Here is a 25144-nt window from a genome sequence, read left to right on the forward strand (position 1 = left end):
ACAAGAAAATTTCTAGCTTCCTACTGCTTCTTTGCCCACCCAGAGAAGCACCAATCACATGTTTCAGGTTCAAAAGCATTAATTTATAAAGGCAGCTTGAGAAATGGAGCCAAATTAAACTAAACACGGTAATTAAAATAAATAAAATATTTTCCATATAAAAACCTTAACCAAATTAAGAAATTACTCATTCAAATATTCAACCCATAGGTCCATACCAACAGGACCAAGTAATGCAGTTCACATTTCAAAATATTATATTATTATATATTGTCCTTTAGGAATCTGCCTTTTGAAATAACACTATAATGCACTTTTCCCCCAAGAACCGCAAAAACAATAAAAGGCGCAGCAGGTTTCCAGCAGAAACCTCCTTCCGTTTTCAGACAAAGGTGGAAAAGAAACATAAAAACCGCTCTCTTGGAAGAGGTTCTGTCCCTAAGGTGTCTGAAATTTCAACAGTCATTTCATACCCTGCCATTTTCTCTCATGGATAGTGCACCACAGTTGTAAATAAGAATTCTTTTAATAGTAACCACCACCCCCCCCCCCCCACCAACTCCACCCAACTCCACCCACTCACTGCTGACAGAAGGGCATTGTAGGATAACTTCAGCATTGAGAAGTTTCCAAAGGTAAATCCATCAGGAACCGTAGTTTCCTCTTTGTTTACTGCAGAATTCCAAAGCATTAGACCTCTACCTATGCTATGTATTCACCTTAAATTGCATCTCTGCACCTCTACAATACACTTTAACCACAAGAGTTTCTAAATATACACATGGGATGGGGTGGGGGTGGGGGTGGGGGTGGGGGGGGGGGGGGGGGGGTGGTGTTAATCAATATTTTCCATCAAACCAAAAAAAAATCTTTGGCGCAATATTTGGAAACCTTGTGACCGAATAGCTCCGCAATCATACAACAGCTGTAACGGTTATATTCTTCTTTGACAAATGAAAGAATTAAGGACATTGGTGAACCGACAGGTATATCCTATGTAACGATATGTAGAATATGGGAAACCTCAGGAGGCCGAAAGGTGTGACACGTGGCACTCGTGGAACAGGAGAACATCAGCCCTTCATTTCGATTTCTTATGCGAGCTACAGGGAAATGGCAATGTTTTACTACAGCGGATTAAGCTCATTTGCGATGCTTTGAATATTGTCCAAATTACCTCCGCGGTACGCCTACCTGTCCCCTCTGCGTACATAGAAAGGCTGTGCAGTAACAGACAGCACTGAGAGGATGCCATTTCACATTACGCTCTCCGTCAACAGGGTTGAATGAATATGTAACACACTGTGGCTAAACGTGCCAAATACTAATAAATAATCGCTTTAATAAATCACATTTAAAATCACAATAAAATCACATTTTAGGCAATCCATCAATTTCAAACTAATTGGGAGAGAACCTCTCAGCCGGTGTAACTGTGAACATGACTTTCATTAAATGAAAGGATCAAAGTGAAACTCACATTTCCTTTGAGCAAACAGCTTTATGTGGTTGGATTTTACCAAACACTGGGCAACCCCCCCCCCCCCCCCAGCATCGTTACAATAGGAGTAGCCTACTGCTTTTATAATCTGAAGTACAACGTATTAACACATATTACTTTGCCTCAAATTAGTCTTGCCAGCAGAGTGGATTTAAGAATGCATTATCACCTTGTAAACTGAGATCATAAAGTGTCTGATGCAAATTACTAACACGCCCACCTATGCTCAGCAAAATTCCTAAAAAATATGCAATTAAAACAATTTAGCTCTTAAAACTGAACTTACAAAATAAATTGCAAAATTGTTGTTCACCAACATTATGGTAAAGTTTTTTTTTTTTTTTAAAGAAATATATGGATCTAAAATATTAGCCTGATTCTCTGCCGACAGCATTTTGTTGTTAACTGTGCTATGTCAACTAGCCGCCTCTCTGAAACCTTTAAATAGAAAACTGTCCGCGTCTTTGTCTGGAGGCATCATTCATGTAATGCAAACAATGATACAGTAAACCACTCAATCAGAAATAACCACTGACCTAGAATGTAATTCAACATTCACTAGGATACGTGAAAACACATCGGATGGCTCGTTCCATTATAGTTCACTGACAAACCTTAGTCAAAATTTAATAAGGCAGTACGTGGTAGCCTTCGAAAGGAAGTCTATTTGCCTTCATTAAGTTTTCTTATGAGAAATGAGCGATTTCATCGCGTAGCCTATTGCAATATTGTTGTTATGCGTTATTGTATACCATTATTTATTATTTCATTGTTGTTGTTATTGTTATTATTATTACTATTATAGTTATTGTTGTTGTTGTTGTTGTTGTTTTTCACGTGCTATGGTGTCTTGATTCTGTTCGAGTCCACTGAAAATGCCCCATTATTACAAAATGAAATCGTAGCTACATCACATTTTATTTAATACACAATAATTAGGATGTCATTGTGTGTACCATTCGGTCTCCATTATGTACTCCTAATGTAGACTGCAGTTAGGTGGACACGATAGACAGAAGCATGAAGTGAACATTAACGTTGCTATCAAGCTAGTTTAATAGTCGCCAGTTATCATTTCTGATTCATTTTTTTTTTTCGAAGGATAGCAATGTTTTAAATAGCAAGTACCATGTTATTTCTCGCTTTTGACGAGTCATCAGTGAAAGCGAAATCATGCATCTTATTATATATTCGTATAGCCTACATTTCCACTATAGCTGTACCACAATATTTACCGTTTTTAGACTCGTGATTCTATGTTTACGGAGCACGCCCAAAAGTGATAATTTCTTATTGGGCTCATTGTAATGTATTGTGTACATTCTTCTTCACGTTGGGTCGCTAGCTTGCAACGACATACACCACCGCAGTGTATAGTGCTACGGGTGGGCGAAGAGAACACTGCGTCTCTATTTATACCGCTTATTAGGCTATAGGCTACCGTTTAAAGACACGCTTTAAAAACAACGAAAGCGTATAAGCTTACCTTTGCGCCGGATCGTTTAGTCCTCAAATATGTCTTGTCTTGTCTCCACGACCCTGCGCATTTATACAGTGGATGTTAAGAAAATCAAACACGTTGTGAACTTGGTAGTTTCACGTTCAGGATGCAAGGTCCCTGTGCTGAACCAAATACGACGAACACAGTCACTGAAACTGACTGGTTAGGGGGCCGTCTGAGTCCTCCCATTCTCTTTAAAAAACGAATCACATTTACAGTAGCATAGAGAGGAAGACAGTCTCTGAAAAACAAGCAGGGAGTTTTAAATGCTAGTATAATCATGGTGACTACAGATGAAACATTTCAGATTAAATTAAAAGGTGCTGATTCCAAGGAATCTTTATTTTATCCAAATGAGTAGCCCACGACTTTATTATTATTATTTTTAATCTACTAAATGTTTTGGCCTACACATTTATGTTCCAAATGTTACTGCCAATACTATTACATTTTAAACGAAATTCCTTTATATAAAACTGCAATTTTTGTTATTTTATCAGGGGGATGGTTTGGTTGTATGCTATTTGAATTTGACATTCACGCTCACTAATAGGCTACACGAACGCGAAAACAAAGCTTGGAATGTGTTGCCATCTACCGGTAGAAACGTGGAACAGAACAATCCGGCCAACCAAGGTTCTTACGTTACAATAATGTATTATCTTGAATGAAAGAAGTTTATGAACACCTTTCTAATGCCAAAAGTAACAAAGAATGTAAACCGACTTTAAAATTATTTAGTTATTGTTTGAAGTAAACATTCTGTGTGCTGGATCCTGTACATTCAAGACATGTAGCCTACTGTAAATCGAAAATTTGGGACCGTGTGCAGTAACCAAAGCAATCATGTCATTTTTCAATTAGGTCGGAAGGCGTAAGTGTGCAAACGTCCGTGCGTGCGTGCGTGAACGCGTGCCCGTGCGCGTGCGAGTGAGTGTTTAAAGTCGGTTACTGCTTTTCTGGAAGTTGTACATGTTTGAAATCTGTTTTATGAAGCGATGTCCCTTGCCAGCACAAGAAGGGTAGCGAGTGAATACAGCGATACTACAAACACTGCATTCCTTGTGAATATGTTGTTTATGCTTGATGTAAATCCATCCTTACTAACCATTGGCACAGGTATTGTTCCCAAATCACTTCTGTCTGTTTTGAAAAGGATTCCAGACCGGATTCCATATGATACGGTTTTGCGTTGACTTCTGACCACAAAGAATGGAACACCAGCCAAGCTAAACAGGCTTTGGATGTCGCACACATTTCAGAGTGAATGTTTTGTGTTACATGCCTCTAAAAATGGTCATATCATAGTATTTCTCAAAGCAAGTGTTGCAATGCTTTAACTAATGCATTTGTCAGCCTTTTTAAAATGACAGGAGTTCAACGCCTTCATGCTTTACGGAAAACATACAAGACAATGCATTGCACCCATTATCAATCTTCAGTGTGCCTATGAATTTAATCTACTGGTCTGTATAATTCCTTTCATTTCCTTACCCTCTGTTATATTTTTCTTGACAGATAAATTGTGTGCCGCTTGGTTTGTCATAGTAGTATTTCGTGCTACATCACAAAGTATATGTGTGACATAGCAAAGTGTATGCCTATTTCCCGTTATTGACTTAAGTATTTATGAATGTCTATGCTGTGGTTATGAATGTACTACGTATTGCTTATAACAGTGTTATATACCTCTTACAAAGGACCATTCATAGAAACTGTTATGTTTTTCTGCCACACAGTGGCAAAACCAATACCATGGCAGTTTGTGCAGGAGCCCGTCTGCTTTATATTTTCCTTGTAATTCATGGCATCTATGACTGAGGTCTCCATAACAACTGCGATGATAATGCCCTTCATGAATTAGGGATGTGTTTATGCAAGGAGCCACTTTTGAATGTGCTGATTTTTAAGTGCAAAAAAGCAAAGTGTATAAGTCAAATGCACTCCAAATTAACAATGTTCGATCAGTTTAACCACTGCCACATGCACAGAAACTGCTCTACTATTATGATGGATATTATTAATCTCAGTAAATTTTTCTGAGTTTTGGTTTTAGTGGTACAGTCGGATTCTGTCACAGAATGTATGCTAATTTGACACATTAAACTTACCTCCACAGTGTGTACATTTTGATTAGTGCCACGGGCCCTAATTAAAATGCCCCAGGTAGGTGCAGTGGGAAAAGAAAGCTATTAGAATCCTGTGGAGAAAAGTGGAGACTTGCTGATGGGCTTCATTTCCTTGTTTGTGTGAGTGCAGTGCTACCCAGGAGAGCTTGATGACTGTGTTATTTCTCAAGTAGTACCCCTGTGTGTGTCCCTGCACCTGGGCTTGGGGGGGGGGGGGGGGGGGATTATGCGCGTGCCCCTACAGTGCAATTCAGCAGAACTGACCCCCTAACCCCTCACCCCCCCCCCCAGAATGGCAATAGAGCCAAATGTTCCTCACCATCTGTCCTTGAACAATTAGCATGGAAAATATGTTATATGGGCACACGCTGCAGTTTTAACATACAGCCAACAGCACGCATATGCCTGTCTACAGAAACACACATTCACACTTTTTATTTTTTTATTTTTTTTTAAACAATTTTTCTGTAATTAGCAGAGGTGTCATTAACCCCCTGCAGGGACAATGCGCACACCACACTGCTCTAGAGGTGGATATTTAGCAGGGTCCACAGGTGGGTGTATTTCAGGGTGATTTGCTGTGCTGTATAGTGTTGATGTGGATAACCAGCACACGTGTGTGGCATGAATATCTAGATGAGATCACCTTGTGGCCTATGTCGTTTCACGTGGCTATACTTGATTATGATCTTGTTCATTTAGACTGTGTCTCTAGAACCTTTATGTGTGTTCCCATGAGATTAGATAACACAGACGTTATCGTAAGCATCACTTTTCTCTTAGCAAAAATGAACTCAGATTTTGACTGAGAGTACCTGTTAAGCCAAGTTGAATCTAATCTTAGACATTTACTTAAACACACACACACACAGCGCAGTCTAAGTATTTAGACAGTGACACAAGTTTGCGTTGTTTTGGCTCAGCATTTCAACACATTAGATCTGAGATGCAACGATGAATATGAGGCTAAAGTGCAGACTGTCAGCTTTAATTTGTAGGTATTTACATCCTTATCAGATGAACCATGTAGGGATTACTGCCCTTTTTATACATAGTCTTCCCATTTTGGAGAACCAAAAGTAATTAGACAATTAGCTGCTCAGCTGTTTCTTGGCCAGCTGTGTGCTGATGCACCATTAGTTCAAGCACAAGAAAGCTAACAAATGGTCTTGAGTTGGTCCTAGGTGTGGAATTTGCATTTTGAGTCTGCTGCTGTTGTCTCTCAACTTGAGGACCAAGGAAGTGTCAATGCCAGTAAACCAGGTCATTGTGGAGTGGGGAAAAAATCGAAATAAATCACTCCGAGTCATCACCAAAGCATTGGGTGTGACACAATCAACCGTTTGGCACATTGTTCAGAAGCGAGAAGGCACTCGTGAGCTCGGCAATAGCAAACAACCCGGCTGACCACGGAGTACCACTGTAGAGTATGATCAAAGAATATTTTCAATTGTGAAGAAAAACCCCATTTTCAACTGTCGGACAGATCAAGAACACTCTCCAGGATGTAGGTATAGACATGTCAAAAGCTAAAATCAAGAGATGACTACACCAGCATAACCTCAGAGGGTTCACTGCAAGATACAAACCATTTGTAAACCTTAAGAGCAGAACGACCAGGTTACAGTTTTTTTTTCTAAAAAAGTACATTTAAAAGCAGCAGAATGAATTCAGAACTGCACAGAAGCATCTTATCTGCTCAGAACCAACTAAATGCCAGAAAAATGCATAGGGTGGTGGTTCACCTTGCAGCAGGATAATGACCCCCGAACACATTGCTAAAGCAGCTTTTTCTGGGGAAATAGTGGACTGCTCTTGACTGGCTAAGTCAATCATCTGACCTGAATCCAAGTGAACATGCGTTGCATTCGCTGAAGACAAGACTGAAGGCAAAAATCCCCTGAATCGAAGAGGAACTGAAGATTGATGAAATTCAGACCTGGAAGAGCATCACCAGGGAATATGTGGCAACACTTTATTTTTTGTGTCCTGGTGTTGAAACTCAGTTTGATATGAACTGAAAATCAGTTGAGTGTCAATTGAAAGTCAGTCGTAGGTCAGGTAATTCTCCACAAAAACTTGTCACAAATCACTCTATTGACAAGCAACAAAGTATTGACTGTTTGCAATATCTCAGTTTTTATACAGTCTATGATCCAAACTCTCTCTCCACTATGTGAGCAGACATCAAGTGAGCGTCAAATATTCAGCTGAATGTCAACTATCTACTGCACATACAGTATATGGCTTATCTGTGGTCAATTCAAGCGAAGTTAAGTGAATCTCAACAACACAATGACATGACTATCAACATTTTTTGTTTACCCACATTTCATCCTCATATGACATCATCAAAATGTCTGGTGACAAAGTTAAGGACCATCTATTGATTAGCAACAAGACACATGTTGATTATCAATAGAGTGTCAATGAGTTGTTACTGTACTGTAAATTGAGACTGAACTGATATTTAGTTATGTACAATGTCAAAAATGGAGACTCAAAATATTTTAAAAAAATAAATGTTATGGTGCACAGATTGAGTTCTGTCTGGTGTCCCAAAGTTACTTAACCTGCTCCCGCACCCATCCCTACCAAAATCTGGTCAAGAGAAGCGCCATAGAATAGAGCTGAATGATTGTTTTGTTCATTGCACCAACAGCCTTTAAAAGGAGTGGCACTAGTAATCACTGAAGTGATTGAGGTGTAATTGTGCCCCCTTGTGGTGGAAAAAAATGCACGCATGCAACCTCAGGCCACCGCTTAAAGAAATGAACATGTACCAGTATGATATAAAAACTGATATTTGTGTTTGTGTTACGACCCGGCTGTCTAGGGATATGGTAAATGGGGTGCGCAACATTAAATAGAAAAAAGTGAACGAAAGAATGGTGAATTCTGAGAGCGGCGTGACAAGAATAATAATTCACAAAAAAGTGCAGTGAAAAAGTGTTTACATAATAATAGTGATAACAAGCGACAACAGTGCAGACAGCGCAATAAACAGTATGCACAATATTACACAGATTTTAAAAAATGTACAAATACAGCTACCGACTCCAGAAAAGCACTGACCGACTTTAAACACGCGCGCGCGCGCACACAAATGTGGAGCAGAGACAGTGTAGTATAATGGTTAAGGAGTTGGTCTTGCACCCTAAGGGTTCCAGGTTAGATTCCCCGGTAGGACACTGCTGATGTACCCTTGAGCAAGGTACTTAACCTGCATTGCTCCAGTGTATATCCAGCTGTAGAATTGGATACAATGTATGGATAAGTGTCTCTGGATAAGAGAATCTGCTAAAATGCCTGTAAACTAAACCCAGAACATTATATATCTGCAATAATCTGCTTGACAAGATAGCGCTGCTACTGTAAGATTTATACACATTGCTCACAGTGATGTAAGTGGAACGATCTCTACTCGTATTTAAAAGTAAAGTTATGCACACTTGGGCATGCATATTCTCCACTACTCGTCATTATCCTTAATATTTTGAAAATAGGTTGCCTGCTTGTCTGGCTACCTGTCCTGCGTCAATCAAAAAATGTTTTGTTTCTACACAATGCCTGTTTTGAACTTTTCCTTGGAAACCAATGCACACAGCCACTTCCCTGTTTCTTTTGCCTCTTAGACTTCTATCAGTCATTGCTAAGTACGAGATCTTGGTGAAGCACTTGACTGGCACATTACAATGCTACATCAAACCAATTTTTATGCCTGCTTTTTGTAACTTGTGAAAATTTAATCAAGCTGCGTCATTGGATTACTATCATGATAGGTGCTGAGTTGGTACTGTGAGTACCAACTTCAGATTGAACTGAGTGCAATGATTTATCTGCTAATTGTAACTGTTCATGGTTGAAATTCAGAAAATGTGTGCAACACTCAGGATAATCTTTTTTTAAATGTTGTCAAGAAGTACTCATTTATTTTTAAAGAATGAATTTTGAGTGGATGTGGTCAGCTGTAGTTCCTAAAACAGCCACCTGAGGTCCCCACAACCCCATAATAGTTTAAACAACATTCACAGAAGCGCCATATAATGTTGCTCATGAATGCTTGGACTGGGAAGCAATGGCATTAATTGCATTATATGCACGTGAAAACATTTATTATTATATTACTGCTTAATAAGAAAACCTGAGTAAAATGATCTGATTCAAAAGAGGTTTTGGGGTGGTTAGGTTACTGGAGAGAACTTACCTGTTATCAAATTTAAATTGGAGCAGAATTCTTTGAGGTGCTTAATAAATGATGGCTGTTACTGGATTTAGTCGCTTTGGGGCATGAGTAATGTCCTCATTGTCCCAAAGTTACATCCAAACATGACATTTCTTTCAGTTGCTTGTCAAACCGGCACATTAGCAGATTATACTTTTGGTAAAAATAACACACTTGGGGATGAGACATCAAGGACCCCTTCAGTTCCCAAAGAACAAATTTTAACACACACACACACACACAGACACACACACTTCTCCAGTGAAACACTGAGACTTTGTTGACTGGAGTGTGACCATCCTCTCACCCCCCAGAAACTCTGGCATCTAGAGAGGAGAAAAGGAGTCAAAACAAGAGCAGGCAGGAGAAATGGAGAATGAGCAGCAATACTTCAAGGAACACGTTACAGTGCATCTGCCACCACATTCTCGGTGCCCTTGACGTGCCGAATGTCAGCTGGCTGGTACGACTGTACATGCATGAGATGTTGATTTGGGTTCTGAAGAGAGTGCGGGAAAGTAAGAGGGGTGGTGGTCTGTATAGACCACAAGGGGTCCTACTGACGATCCAACATAAATAAACCTTCAAATGTTCCAGTACCCAAAACCAGAGCCAGCGTCACCTTCTCAATAAACTGAATAATTCAGTTGGTGGAAAATAAAAATTTTTTTTTTGGAGAAGGAGCTGACAGGATGACCCACCCCCTGTGCATCAGCCTGGAGCAGGACCTGCTCCTGCCCCCCCACATTACTGGCATCAACCTCCAGAAGAGGGGGGCAGCCAACACCAGAGCCACCGTTAGGAGAGTCTTGACCTCCTGCTTAAAAGCCTGCCGACAGGTAGAAGACCAGGCAGATTTGGCTTTTTGCTTTTAAAAGATCCGTTAAAGGCTCCACCACAGAAGATACTTTTTTTTTTGCAAAAGCCATGATAATTAAAAGGTATCATGGTGTTCTCCTACTTCTGAAGAGACACAGGACACAAAGTTATTCATGGTTTCCTTTTTTATTTTAAGTCTGGAAAACCATTCGGTCACATTCAATTGAAATCATCAATTGAAAGTCTTCGTGTCTATGTAGATAATTGTTGTTCATGCCTGCCAGCTTGGAACTGACATTTTTAGAGGCAGTTCCAGTTTCAAGGAGATGTCAGTGTGGTATGACTGGCTTTGCCACATTGATAATATTTTGCCTGAAGATGGAGACCGCAGTACCAGCCTTAACAATTATTGCCGACGACCATCGCCTCTGTTGTTAAAAGCATAAGTAAATTTAGAGGTAATCAATGGCCGAACGATTTCCTAACATATTCATTTCCAGTGCCATTAAAACAAGGCTGAGAATCTATCTTTGATGGTAATATCATGGTACCTAGCCCTACTTTCAACAACATAGGGCCACTTTATTAAGTAAATTTGTCAGCTTTCAGATAAGCCAGTCCTTCTCCAACCCACCTTCCACATCTCATCTTGGCTTCACCCAGTTCTCTCCCCATCATGTTGATCCAACAGGTTGCTCTACCTAACAACAAATTTGGTGACTGAATTGATAATTGATATATTTGATAATAATTAACAAATCAAATAAAACAAATCTAATTTACATGTTGGATGAGTGAGGAGTTTATCCATATTCAGAGTGCCAAACATTAAACAAGGGTGTTAGCTGTTAAAACTGCTGGATTCTGAAACTGTAATTTTAAACAAATTCTCACTTCCCCGGCAATCTGAAGCCTCCTACTGTTCACTGTCTGAGTTGATTCCAATTAAGGGTGAGGCCATTTTCTTTCCATTTAAATTGCACGTCACCTTGCCAAAATGGGGTTTCCTTACACACAACTCAATGTCATCGGTGTGTAAGTATATTTGGTTCAGTGTGTTATTGGTGTCACGGCCACATTGTTATTGGATTCAGCAAGTAAGAAAGCTAACAAGGAGCAACTCTGGCTTGTAACCTTGAAAAGTAAAAAAATCAGAATATAAAATGCAATTGGCAAGGATTCTTGCTGAGTTTTTATCACATTTCTCAGTTTCAGAAATATAATATCTGCTGTTGATAACATAATGAAACCAACTGGGTCTGATATTATTTGTGAATGTTCTGACTTCAGTAAATGGTCTTCAAATGCTCATTTAAAGTGCCTTAGCCTCAGTTCAGATAAAGAAATACAAACAGATTCAGCAAAGGTTATGATGTGTCAATATGCTGTGCAACACGTTTTGTGAGTGAATAATCTTTCTTTGTTCAGTTTGAATTTAGAATATCAGATTTATTTTATGTTTGTTATCGACTAAGACATAGCGCAATTAATATTAGTCAATGCTCTCCCAGCTTTGGGCAACAAGCAGCCATTAAGACATCTGAAGAAAAAAAAAGCCTTTTGTGAATAACTTTGAGTGCTTCAGATACACGAGAAAAGTGAAGATAACTCAGTTCTCCTGGAGCACAGTAACTGGAAGAAATGTGCTCTTAAAATAGCCTGGTTTTTAGTTTTTAAACAAGCTTTTTTATCTTCCTCATTAAACCTTAATATTTGCAGTATTTAGACATCCGTGGGTCTCTCTTGCCTCTGCAGAGGACACTGACCTACAGCGCGCGCGGTTTGACCAAGCAACCAGTTTCCCTCGGGAGTTCAAATCCACACCCAGTAAACCACTCTTCTCCCCCCCCACCACCCCTTCCATTGTTCTATCTGAAATTTTAATGAGGGTGCAATTCGTGACCAGCGGTGAAATAAAAGTTCTTGATCTCCTCCGTTATTTTTCTTCCTTTCCACACAGAACTTCTTCTCTCCCCCCCCCCACCCCCCCGCAGCTCTGTACTTTCTCCCTCAGCAGGAGTACGTATTCAGCCCCCCCCCCCCAGGAAAAATGCAGGAGTCTGCAAGTACAGCGCGGGCTGCGCCATTCATCTTCCTGTCTGCCGCAGCTCCACGAGGCGCTCAGCTGAACTGTCCCACTGCTTTCTACGGTACAGGAGAGAGGAGAGGAGGAGAGAGGAGAGAGAGAGGAGGAGAGGGAGGGAGGGAGGGAGAGGAGAGGAGAGGGAGAGGGAGGGAGGGAGAGAGGGAGAGAGGAGAGGAGGAGAGAGGAGAAGAGGGAGGGAGAGAGGGAGGGAGGGAGAGGGAGATGGAGAGAGAGAGGGAGGGAGGAGGGGAGAGGAGAGACGGGGAGGGAGAGAGATGCTTGGCTGAACCGTCCCACTGCTTTCTACAGTACAGGAGAGAGAGGAGGGAGGGAGAGAGAGAGGAGAGGGAGAGAGGGAGAGAGGGAGGGAGAGGAGAGGAGGGAGGGAGGGAGGAGGGAGGAGGAGAGAGAGAGAGAGGGAGAGAAGAGAGAGAGAGGGAGGGAGATGCTCTGAACGTCCATGCTCAGCGAAAGTAAGTGGAGAGGAGAGGGGGAGAGGAGAAGGGAGAGGAGATGGAGTAGAGAGGAGAGGAGAGGGAGGATGAGAGGAGGGGAGAGGGAGAGAGAGTGAGATGCTCAGCTGAACCGTCCCACTGCTTTCTACAGGAGGAGAGAGAGGGAGTGAGAGAGGGAGATGGAGATGGAGGGAAAGGGAGGGAGAGGGAGAAGGAAAGAGAGAGAGAGAGAGAGACTACATGATCACAGACTGACCTTCTTTGAAATGGGATGAAACAAAAATCTTACACAAAGCTTCAAAGGATACAGTTGGAACTTGTCAAATACCCTATTAAATTAAGTTGTATAAGTTGTGCGAATAAATTTAATTAAAAAAATCAAAGCTATTCAAATAAGTGTGAAACCACATTAAATAAAAACAGATGGAACCACTGGCTCTGAAGCAAAAAAGAAAAGATTTTTTGTTTGGGCTAAAAATCATCAAGAAGGGGTGGAGAGGAGGAGCCAAGGTGCAGTCTAAAGGGATCGGGCTTCAGCCTGTGAGGTGGACGCCTGTGCTGGAGTACCTGGGGAATCTCATTCCACCACTGAGGGGCCAGGTGTGCAGAGGCTGCGGAGTGGCCAGAAAATCAGCTGGATTAATCACAGGCCTAGATTGCCCCGATGTTGCAGAGGAAGAACCTGCAGGTCCTGGCTCACTGCTGCAATTCATGCTGGTTGTTAAATTTGTGATCTAGCACCACTCCATGGTTCATGGGTGATGGAGTTGCCCAGGGCGAGAGCGAGAGAGAGGTCTTGTAAGGGGTATGACATGGCAGGGAGGTAGAGCATCTCAGCGCTTGCTAGGCTGAGCTCTAGGCAGTGATTTTTCCATCCAGCTAATGATGTCATTTGTGGAGGCTGAGATACAGTATGTATGGAGACCAGAAGGTCAGCTGGTCGGAAGGTCAAGAGTTGAGTGTCATAAGCAGAGCAGCGATATAGCATGTTATGATCAGTGATGAGAGGATCAAGGAATTTGGTGCAGAGCCCAGGAAGAAGAGGAGGAGACCAAGGAGGATACCAGAGGTACACCTGTAGAGAAGGATGTCACAAGTAATGGACTGGAGGAGAGATGAGGTGTTCAGGTCCAGAGGACAGGTGGGAGAGGAGAAGCTGAGATACGTCTGAATCTGTACGGGAGGGTCAGGATCATGGGCGGTTCTAGAGCCTATCCCAGTGCGCATTGGGCAAGAGGTAGGAATACATCCTGTGCAGGACGCCAATCCACCGCAGGGCACACACAGCATTCACTCACACGCTCGTACACATTCCGTGTGGAATTTAGAGTCTTCAGTTGGCCTACCTGCATGTCTTCGCGCTGTGGGAGAAAACCAGAGCACCCGGAGGAAACCCACACGGACACGAGGGGAACATGCAGACTCTCCGCACAGGAAGGCCCTGGAATCCTCTCCTTTGTGAGGCTACCCACCGCACCACTGTGCTGCTCATTGCTAAAAAAATAAACCAGCTAAAACAAGACAAGTAACATCTAACTTGCAAGTATAAAATTACAAGGACGCAGCCAACACAACAATTTAACTGTGCGTATCATCCTCAGATATTTGACTAAAGGGCGTTTACCTCTATAATTTAATATATTGATAGCAGACATGTAGGCTAGTGACGGATATTGCACTGCGCATAATTTCTACTTTAAGCAATCCCAAGAAATTGGCAGGGCTTTGTGCTCAAGAGAATTCGGGTTCAAATCTCACAGGGGGTGCTGCCTTTGTACCCTCAAGCAAGGAAATGATCCTGTACTGCTCCAGAAAAAAACAAAACAAAAAAAAAACAGCACTACATTTCCGTTGTAACGCATTTGTGACTAGAATTTTAAGAGGGAGGAAATGGAGGAAGTGAACTTTGTTTAGCTGCATTGCTCTTTTTTTGTTTTATCCTTACATTACATTACAGGCATTTAGCAGACGCTCTTATCCAGAGCGACTTACACAACTTTTACATAGCATTTTACATTGTGTCCATTTATACAGCTGGATATATACTGAAGCAATTTCGGGTTAAGTACCTTGCTCAAGGGTACAACGGAAGTGTCCTACGCGGGAATCGAACCTGCGACCTTTCGGTTACAAGCCCAGTTCCTTACCCACTGTGCTACACTCCGTCTATACACAGACCATCTAAAAAAAAAAGGCCGCCTCTATTTTCCTTCTGTCACAAGCCACAGTGGATTTGTCTGGATGCGTGACAGTGGGTTTATCAAACTCGACGGCCCACTACACGTCTCCTTGAACGGCTGGTGCTACACATTGGTGGTGGGTGAGGTGAGATTCCCCTCACCATTGCAAAGCACTTCAAGCATACGGAAAAAGGGCTATATAAATGCAATTAGTCATTCATTCATTCATTCATTCATTCATTCATAGTGCAGGTGTTGAGTGCAAACACAAATCTATTTTAAATATATTAAAGTTCTGGTGGCTCAGCAGGGGTATAAAAGCTGAAATCCACTAGTGCGGTCGCAGAAAGGAAGTGGAAAAAACCCCCAATAATTTAGGTTTATATTAAGCTAAGATGAATTAAGCCTCCAAGGTTACCGACTCTTAAAAACACTGCTTCCCCTGGAGAAGTACATGCTGAAACTGCCAGTTTGCTTATGGCCTTGACTCATGTGGTATTAAATGGAAAGAAAGTGGCCATTCTGATTGGTCACAATGAAACCAAACCTTCATCTCACACACAATTAAATGTGTTCCTCTTTTAAACCAACCTCCTTTACAACTGTGCTGAAGGTGCACCCTCTGGTCTTGAAATTACCGAAACTGAGTCGGACATGCCTTGATTCGCCAGTGCCTTTCATCGCTGCTTACAGCTTGACAGTTGTGCCTTGACTGTGAAAATTTTGGCCCAAAGTGTTGGGCAAATTGTTGCTTGCGATGCTTTGACCACAAGAATTAACTGCTTGTGGCTATATTTTCGTTGTTTGAGGATGTGTGGCATTTTAATTAAAATGTATTTGTACATTACAGAGCTGCATTGTTGTCCAACGTGCAAACTTCTCTAACAAATCTAATGCAGAGTATCCTTAAGGATCAGCCATGTCAAATGTAGTGTTGATACAGGATGGTGTTTATTCATATTTTTCTTTCATTTAAAATGAATCATATGCACTTTTTAAACAATTTTCCAATAAATTTGGAAACCATGAAATGAAATATAATTAATTTCCTACAAATTTTAAACACATATATTATGTGACCCATAATATTAACATAATTGTGAATTAGATTTGTTTATTTGCTCATGTGCAAATAGGCAAAAAATAAGTTCACTTATGAAGTGTGCGTAAGAGTCAATAATCGATAATGCATTACATCAACCCGGGGCCTGTCTCTGCACCACTGCTCTTTTCAGCTTGCTGGCGCGGTGTTCTGCTGTTGCCCACATCTGATCAGTAACTGGGACCTGATTAATGTAAAGTCATTAATAGGGTCATGCGCTGCCAAATTAGAAAGTCAATCAAACTCGCACTCAGCTGACGGAAGTGAGAAATGAAAATTCCATCTCAGGCATCGTTCCAGGATTAGTCTTTCTTTTTTTTTTTTTTTTTTTGTTTTTGTCAGTGCCCGATTTGGCATTTCTGGAGACTAAGGCCTTGACACTGACCTTAATACATGGTGAAGATGACCCCTCGGTGCCGATCAGCAATGATCGGCATCAACCTTGCCTTCCAAGGAAAGGCTGTCCAGAATAATGTAACCATTAAGGAACTACTAATCCCCTGTGCTGTTGTATATCCAGTTTTGTTCACTATGTCCAGTGAGCTCCATGATGTTCGGGACAAAGAGGGCGCTGTCCCCCACGAATTAAAATTTGTAATCAAACAAGTCACATGTTGTTGAAGTGTACTTTCTAAGCTTTTATTTTAGGGTATCTCTTAATAAACTTGCAGAAATTACAGCACTTAATACTTTTTATACTCCCCCCCCCCCCCCCCCCCCCCCCCCCACACACACACACACACAGTTTCAGGAAACCATAATGCTTGGGACATATTCATGTTATGTAAATGAAAGTAATAATATTTAGTACTTTATCACATATCATTTGCAAGCAACGGATTCTTGAAGTCTGTGACCCATATACAGGTGCTGAGTATGTTCTCTTGCGATGCTCTGCCAGGCCTGTACTGCAGCCATCTTCAGCTCCTGCTTGTATCGAAACCCATTTTCGAGTAGATTCAGATCAGGTGAATTACAAAATTACTACAAAATTACAAAATTTCGGAGAAGGAAAGAAACTACCCATGATCCAATGCACCCCCGTCCCCCAACCTTCTGGCTGAATCACTAAGCTTTTAGTTTACCCATCAAATATCTTCACATCATCATTAATAAAATATGACATGTTTGATTAAAATATAACCCTTCTTTCAAATGGACATTAATATTGCCAAAATTATGTTACTGCATTTGCAACAAGCTGTTATCTTTATTGGTGTAATTACTCCCAGAAGCTCTCCTGCCATCTGTTTATGCAGGAGTGAAAAAAAGAGCAAAATTCCTCAATCTGTAATATTTACTTTAACCTAGTGCATCAATGGGACGCTTTGAAAAATTGATGTATTTGAAAAATTGCCCCAATCTTGTACTCGTCTTGGCGTATAAATTATCATCTGGTTTCACCACCACTTTGTAATTCTCAGTTTTGAACAATTGCTCTGTGACTGTGACCCTTAGATATTTTTAGTTCTTGGATTTTTCTTCTGCTAGAATGAGCCTAAAAAGGCAGAACAAGCATGAGAATGCTCTTCACACCGTGACAAGAGAAGATAAAGATATTGGACAGAGAAACCTTCTGTGGGGTTTTTTTTTTTCTTCTATGGTTTTTTTTCCAAGATGAAGTACAGAATTAAAGATGAGCTGATTACAAGGAAAACATCAATTCAATTCAACTTTATTAGTATGGTGCTTTTTACAGTGACACAAAGATGCTTTTCAGTGGAATCAGACAAGCAAATAAATACAGGATGATATACTTCAAGTTAAATACACTAAATTTTACAGAAGAGCACAGTATATCACATGTAATAGAAATGTCTGTGTGCAGAAGCATTTTTATAACAAGGGGGATTTGTTTTTCACATAGTTTATAGGAGAAAAAAAATCCCAGAACAGAGATTTTGAACATAAATGAATAGAATCTTAAATTAAAGATCAAAATGAGTGAATGTAAAAATAATGTGAATAGGATTAAATATACACTTGGATTCAAATTAAAAATCAAATCAGATTCTTCGAACTCAACAGAGACGTATTAGCCAAATGAACTCATGTAAATGCAACACACACCATCTGCATTCTTAATCAATTTCTTAACGAAGAAATATGGAGGTTTTCTTGGGCCCACTGAGTTGTGTAATTAACAAGATCCTAACTGAAGGAAAAGGCCAGCATAAATGCAAATATATCACAAAGAAAAAAGAAACGTCTCCTTTAAGAAGAACAACCAAATTGTTTCCTGGTATGAAAGATAAAAGCTATGAGGATAGGCTTAAGATGCTTAACCTCTTCAAGCTTGGTAAAAGAAGACTCAGTGATTTGATCGAGGCTTTTAAATTCATAAAAGGGATCAACAAAGTGAACTACAAGAGATTCATGAGGTTGAGTTCTGAACGAGGGGGACATAAATGGAGATTAGCAAAAGGTATATTTCATACAGACATTAGGAAGAATTTTTTCACACAGAGAGAAGTCAATGTGTGGAATAGCCTGCCAGGTCATATAGTAGAGGCAGAAACTCTGGGGATTGCCAAGACTAGGCTGGATACTGTGTTAGATACTATCTAGCCTGTAGGCAATCAGAGCATTCATTTAGTCGGGAAAACGGCAAGCATTGTTGGGCTGAATGGTCTGTTCTCGGCATTGTGTTACGTTATGTTATGTTAATCAGAAGAAAGGAGAAGTGTGAATTACGTTTTCTGTGATGCACATATTTTAATTACATTTGAATTTCACCTCCGCTTTCAATAGCTGATTAAACTGGACCCATTCCTTTGTTCAGAGGAAAATACATAATTTTCCATTTTTAATTCATCTGAGACGTGTCAGACTTTAATGTGCTTTGGCCACTAATTTTTAACATCTCAAAAGGTAGCTTGTCATTTCATTGAGATCTTTACATCCCCTTATTATAAAGGGAAGCAATTTAGCAGAGGGTGAGAGCAGAAGTATTGTGAGTATGTGTGATGAGTGCATCATTAATTGAAATAATTACTAAACACCAATTGAACTAGCGCTGAGTAACACTTAATGTTTATGAGAAGCATAAGCATAATAAAATTTGAATATTGCAAATGTTTGCTATTTTTTCCTGTTGATTATTTACAAAGCTCTTGATTTTTGTTTACAAATGGCAGTCAGTGGAAAATTAAATGGGAAAACAATATGTGGAGACATCCATCTTTCTTCACAAATAATAATCTTTCTCCATACGCCAGAGAACAACCTGTCAGCAACTTTTTTTTTTTTTTTTGGATTTTGTGTTTTATTGATTGGAGGTGACGGCCTCTGGCACTTGTTTAAGGCTCGCATCCAATCAGTGAAATATTTATCGCTCTCCTTCCAGCTTTATGCAGCATGTGAACAGACTTTAATGAAGATGCTCACCTATCCATATCATGGTTGTGGCGCGTGCATTGAATATTCTGTTTTTGTTGAGGCAGCATTTTGCCGTTCACTGTTCGCAGCGAGAGCTGATCAAAGTAAGGAAAGTACGGAGGGACATTTTGAGATGCCCTAAGTGAATGGAAGTAATACAGTACGTGAAGCTGTAGCTGTAACTCGTTATTGGTGTGGAGTACACTGATGAAACATCAGGCAATCAGATATCCCTGCACAGCACGAATAATTATTCACAGAGGACGTTCCTTTGCTTACCAAACCCCAGTTTGATGGGAAACAGAACAATCTTAGACAAGAATAAATTTTGTCTGCCTTTTGAACCACACATGAAGGGCCTGGTTTACAAAGACCTTGTACATACACAGACCTTTTTAGCACATGCAAAATCAATAACATGATCAATGATTGGTCATGGTATTTGTCTGGCACCAATCATCGGTTGTGTTATCATTATTTTGTGAGCGTGAGAAGGTTTTGCACATGCTAAAGGTCTTAGTAAATCAGGCGCTAAGTTTCTTCAAACAAAAAGAAGGCAGGTATGTTTATTATTGCCTGGCCAAACAGACACAACCCAAGGTGTCGATTGCTCAAATTCATTTTCATTGTCTGGAGCCTCCCTCCACAATACCTCACTGCAACAAGAACACTTTATTGAGATAGATATCGGGGCACTCGACTAATCCACAATTGCTTTGTTTTGATGCGATTGAACTGCAAATGCCATAAAAGTTATTAAAAGCGCAATCGATCGATTTCCAGCCCCGGGTTTACGCAGGGCCGGAAGTCCTTTTTTTTTGTCTGTTTTTTTTTTTTTTTGTTCACAAAACAAGCAAGAAGTCGACATCTTCAGGTGTTGAAAGACATGCTGCATTTGACTGCTGTGATTTCGCTGAATCCAAGAAGGGTGGGCAGATTAGAGCTGACACCCATCCTCCTCCGCTTCATGCCCCTGAGGCAAGGTTAATAGGTTTCACTCCGGAGAGAGACTGTGCAAGCAAGGCCGTGTAATAAGAGCGCTTCTACAAGCTAGAGCCCTGAAATGCATTTTTTTTTGCGCTCAGCATCTACTTGTGAATAACAATATTTTGGCCCACACCTGAGGATTTTGCCAGCCAGAACAAACATCTCTTGTTATACTGGGCACTAAACGCACCCTTGGTCTAGCTTGAGCCATAACATGATCACAATACAGACATATTCTATATTCATGTTATGGATTTTTTTTTTTTTTTTTTTTACATTTCCCGTGAACTGTTTACCAGACTTGAATGACAGCTGAATCATAGACCTGCCGACCAACTGCTGCCCACAGTGTCTTACTTTAGGATCAAGCTAATTGAGAACAGTGAGATTGATTTGTAACGGTCACACAGCGGCTAACTGGATTCACCACCTGACAATGTGTGTCTGAAATAATTTCCAGAAATGAAAATTAACTATAGGCACAAGATGGTAACACAAACAATCTCAGAAACAGAATTTCAGCATAAAGTATGTTGAGGGCATGACAAAAAAATAATGTATTTCTATTGTCCAAACATTTTACATTGTATTTATAGTGTGTGGCCCATTATAGACGTGCATGTTGCAGGTTGGCTGATTTGCATCTCTGTGCTGCTGCTAACACAATTAGGACAAATACGGTTTACTAAATATATAACCAGAGCTAACAAGCCTTCGAAGCAGATAAATCAAACAAAAGAGCATGATTTTGAGAGCATGAAAATAAACCCTAAATAAAAATATTTGGTATGGGATCATTATATTTAGCATAAACTATTGTGATGTCTTTTTGGCAATATTACTAAGCCCTACTCTGGTATTTCTTTCCAGGACAGATTTGTATTGGGAATTAGACTTGTACCCAAGAGGTCCAAAAATGTCTGAATCATCAACTAATGCTGGGGTGTCTGGAGCATGCTGTGGGCGAAATTGTAATGATTTCACTAAAGATCTGGATGTCTGGCTGTCTTTTACAAACTTTTCTGACTTTAAAAAAAAACAAAAAACTTTTTACAGTTACAATATCAAATATCAGACACTGCAGCCAGAAATCAACCTGCTGAACACACAATGTCCTTCCTGCCCCCACAGGCAGACCAAGATGATTTCCCCAGAACTAAAAATGCAGTCACTTGCATTTTCTTTTCATTTTTTTGAAACATAATCAAATTTTTTTTTACCTGGGTTACATTTCAGAGGTTTCATAGACGGATCCTGGATGTTCTGTTGGACCTCTAGAGAAGGTCTAATTCCGGTGCCAAACATCACTTTATACAACAGCAGTGCTCTTACTTTTCGATGTCTCCAGTCTGGCTTCCATGGATGATTCTCTCACCACTGAAAGAGACTCCATTTCAGTAAAAGCATCCACAAAAGCCACTTTAGGGCAATGCGAAACTGGCTAATTCCACTGACCGCCTCCAAGATCTGCCAAAGACAGGAGGGGATCTGTCAAAATCACAGACAAACAATTATTAAATTGCTCATGCCGGTTTTAATCCAAACCCCAGCTGAGAGACACATATGTGACAGCAGGGAGGAAGGGGGGGTCATATGCTGAAAGAACTGTATTCGGCCAGGCACTGTTTCAGCAGCCTTGGGCCTGCTTTCTGGGCACGACAGCAATAATTTCACATTTAATTCATCGCAAATATCCGACTGGAGCAAGAAAACAATACTGGCACACAAAAGCCCCTTTAAGTGGAATATTTACAATGATGAGTTCCCATTGTTCTGTCCTCTCAACAGTCATTAAAGCGCACACAGTCGGTGCCTTTTCTAGTTTATCAAAACAGAAGCTGGGCAGGCCAGCTGATCCAGGGGGAACGAGCGTGAGGAATCGACCCCCCCCCCCACCTCGTCTGAAAGGGGGGCGCTGCAGCTTTCCCTAATCTCGCCACCGCCAGGGGCTTGTGCAGAATAACGGCCATTTTCCACCTCTGCCGCCGCCGCCGCTGCCGCCGTTGCCACGGTGCGGTTAATGTGCCCTCTCAGCCCGGGCCGCGATTACTGACAGCTGGACAAATAAGGCGGGAGAGCGTGGGGCGAAGGGGGGCATCGAAATGTCAGCTCGCTAACCGAGATAATTGGATTTCTCACTTCGCCCCTGTTGTCCCAGGCCCTGCATCCGCCCCCCCCCCCCCCCCCCCCCCCCCCCCCCACACACCCGCACCCCCGTGTCACACAACGAGAGCCCGCTGCTCGCTCACAGCTCCTTGGCCTGCTCATTTGCTAACCTCTCAGGCCTCGTTTGTGTACAGAGAGGCGATCCGGAAGCCTTCATCAGCTCTGTTTAGTCGGTTACATTTTGAATTGGCATCCCATTTGTGAAAAAAAAAAAAAATTAAAAATTTTTAAAAACCACTCTTCGCTCCGCACCCTTTGTTCATTAATATCCTCAAATATAATGTGTTCATGGTTCCATAAGCAGTGCGAAGCTTCGCAAAAGCACCACAATCATTTAGTACATACCACTACCCACAGCACTACAGATTATTATCTGATTAAGAGTCAATCACCCAAGTCATTTGAATGAGGACTGTGATTTTGAAAGAAAAAAATTCACAGCTTAATTTTGGCGTCACCGGAACTAAAGGCTTTGATTATATCTCAGCAGGTACTCAGCTGGAAATTCTGAGGCACAGTTTGCCATGCTGGTCTGTTCCTTTGTCACGTATTTGTTTAAAGCCCTACTGCATCTTTCTCTATGTCCTGCCCTCCCCATGATGTGCTACTAACACAGCGGAAAGATGAATCACGGGGGGGGGAGAGAGAGATGTGGTGTCTGCATGTATTTACCATATTATATTGGGGCACTTGCGTCAGATTGGTTGTGTTTCCTCTGCACTAGTCAATTTTGTGTTATCCAATCACACATTGGCTATGTGGCAAAATGTGTTTCCCTGAATGTATTAATCCATTCACAATGCAGTGAGGGCATGGATAATTGAACAAGCTGGGATGCACATGCTTGCGCAGTATTACTGGAGACTGTAGCTTTACCACGCTGAACAGGAAGTTAGAGAAAAAAGTGAATTTTCATTAACTTTTTTGTCTTGAATTATTCTTGAATCTGCAAAATTTCAACATCACTCTATAGAGTTCTTAAATAGTATATACCTCATTAATTAATGTTTAGGTAAGATGGGGCTCAGTGTTAAAATGGACAGATGCAAGAATACTATTCTGGCACCATTTTCTGATTACAGCACTTGCTCTTGTCTTTGGACAAAGATGATTCTCACAGTTGTGGAACCTGAGCCTTGGTAACGTGGCCCTTGAGGAAGCAGTTTCCGTGTCATATACATGCTGTGCACATTTGAGTTTATGGTTTGGAAATATTTGTCCCCGTTCGCGAGCTAAAGAGGAATTCTAGGGGCACAGAGAATTTACCCATGATGCCTGCAGCGGCGTTGCTTGCGCTGTGCGACCAACGTTTCATGTGGCGGGAGCATGCCAGCGTCAGACTGTATGAAATGAACCGGTCTTCCTCGTTTTATCGAAAGCTCTAAACCGTGACGTCATATATCTTAAAAGTGGAAAATTACTATTACAAATTAATGGTATTGTCAGACGTGGAGCCCAGTATTTCAGAAGCAGAACAATAATGTTGATAACAGTGATAGTACATAAAAGAATGAGAGAAACCGCACTTTCGAAATCGTCCTATGTGAACTACATAAATTCAGACAATGTCTATTGTGACAACGCTATTATCCTTTACAGTATATTGAGATCTTTTGGCTCTGTGATGCCTCAAGGATGAAATACAAAGTGGCATCGATATCAGCATACGCAATCCGTTTCATTAATGTCTGTCTGCTCAACAATGCTCCCCATGTGAATCCTTACCCAATTAACTCGAGCAGTAATGCAGATGATAAACAATCATTATGTGCATTGGTAATATGGAGAGAGTGGGGGGTGGGGGTGGGGGCGGGGGCGGGGGGGGGATACCAATTACAGTTGCTGTGTTATCAAGCACAATATCAACATTAAAAATGTTTAGAGATAATCTGAAAGAAAGGCCCAAGGTCAGTCAGAACAAAGTGCTTACACTGCCCTCTGAAAGAATTTTTGATCATTGAATATATATATGATCGCATGAACGAATAGACATTATCTCATGCATCCAAGCCAGAGTGCGTGTGTCAGTTTGTAGCTGTAAAAGGTGGCTGTGATCAGAAATGAGGAACTTGCAGCAAAATGGAGACGCTAGTGGTCTGATTAGCCAAGCGTTTTAGCATGTGAGTGTGCATCGACCAATAGGGAGGGGGTTTACTGGGTGAATACCCAAGTCAGTGAGAGATGTGTGTGTGTGTGTGTGTGTGCGTGTGTTTGATGATGTAAAGATACTTTTTGAGGCTGTAATCCCCCTAGTCCTTTCTGTTCTAAACACATGAACCTTCAGTTCTCTCCCACGGGTAAAAGGCACACTGTCACATCTTGTTGCTCCTCCGATTGTGGAATCCCACTGCCATGGAAACCACCTCCCGTTCTCAGGCAGTGATGGACACTTGGAGGAGGGGGTATGGGCTTTGGTTCTGTATTTCAGTTTCAGGTTTAATCAAATGGGACTGCATAACACAGAAGGGGAAGACAGAAGGCAGTGGGGGCAGGGGTGGGGGGGGGGGAATGCAGGAGGTTTGGGGGTAGGATTTTGGGGGGAAGAGTGATCGTTTGGAAGGGTGGGTGATACAGCAGTTTTTTTTGGGGTGGGGGGGGGGGGGGGGGGGGGGGGG

At 41.2% G+C, this 25144-nt stretch overlaps 1 protein-coding gene across 1 annotated transcript in view; it reads right to left on the reverse strand.

Annotated features, from left to right (window-relative positions):
* The window catches only part of mgat5 (alpha-1,6-mannosylglycoprotein 6-beta-N-acetylglucosaminyltransferase), a 108277-nt gene extending 105119 nt beyond the window's left edge, over positions 1-3158 (reverse strand). Inside the window, exon 1 of the mRNA XM_064310002.1 lies at positions 2988-3158. The gene's annotated coding sequence lies outside the window, so the exon portion shown is untranslated. The remainder of the gene's footprint in view (positions 1-2987) is intronic.
* Positions 3159-25144: the final 21986 nt, after the last annotated feature.

Source organism: Anguilla rostrata, chromosome 15 (assembly GCF_018555375.3).
Source record: "Anguilla rostrata isolate EN2019 chromosome 15, ASM1855537v3, whole genome shotgun sequence".
NCBI lineage: Eukaryota > Metazoa > Chordata > Actinopteri > Anguilliformes > Anguillidae > Anguilla > Anguilla rostrata.